The following is a 510-nucleotide window of genomic DNA, read 5'->3' as shown; positions in this document are numbered from 1 at the left end:
GGGGTTATACAGTGTAACCAGGGAGGTGGGGACGGGGAGGTGTTGAGGATTTGAACAGATTCCACTGGGAGTGGATGGTGTCTACCTCCGAGGGTCTGGAACAAAGTGAACTGGGGTAGGGTGTGTTGGGGGGTCGGAGGGAGAGAAATGTTCCAGAGTGTAGGATTGGGATACTATGTTTACCCGTGATGTGGAAGTGCTGGTGTTGGACTGGGGTGGACAAAGTTAAAAATCTCATGTCACCAGGTTATAGTCCAATAGGTTTATTTAGAATCACTAGCTTTCGGAGCACTGCTTTGAACCACCTGATGAAGGAGCAGCGCTCAGAAAGCTAGTGCTTCCAAATAAGCCTGTTTGACTTTTATCTGGTGGTGTGTGATTTTTTTTTAAACTATGCTTACCCAGTTAGTCTGGTTTTTAGTTGCTACTGGCAATCTGAGATATTCAGGGTTTTGGGAACTGGCCTGTTGGGTTTAGAGTGAACTGTCAGCAAATCTAAATCTAATCGCT

This window comes from Chiloscyllium plagiosum, chromosome 39, assembly GCF_004010195.1.
Source record: "Chiloscyllium plagiosum isolate BGI_BamShark_2017 chromosome 39, ASM401019v2, whole genome shotgun sequence".
Lineage (NCBI taxonomy): Eukaryota > Metazoa > Chordata > Chondrichthyes > Orectolobiformes > Hemiscylliidae > Chiloscyllium > Chiloscyllium plagiosum.
This window is presented reverse-complemented; position numbering follows the sequence as displayed.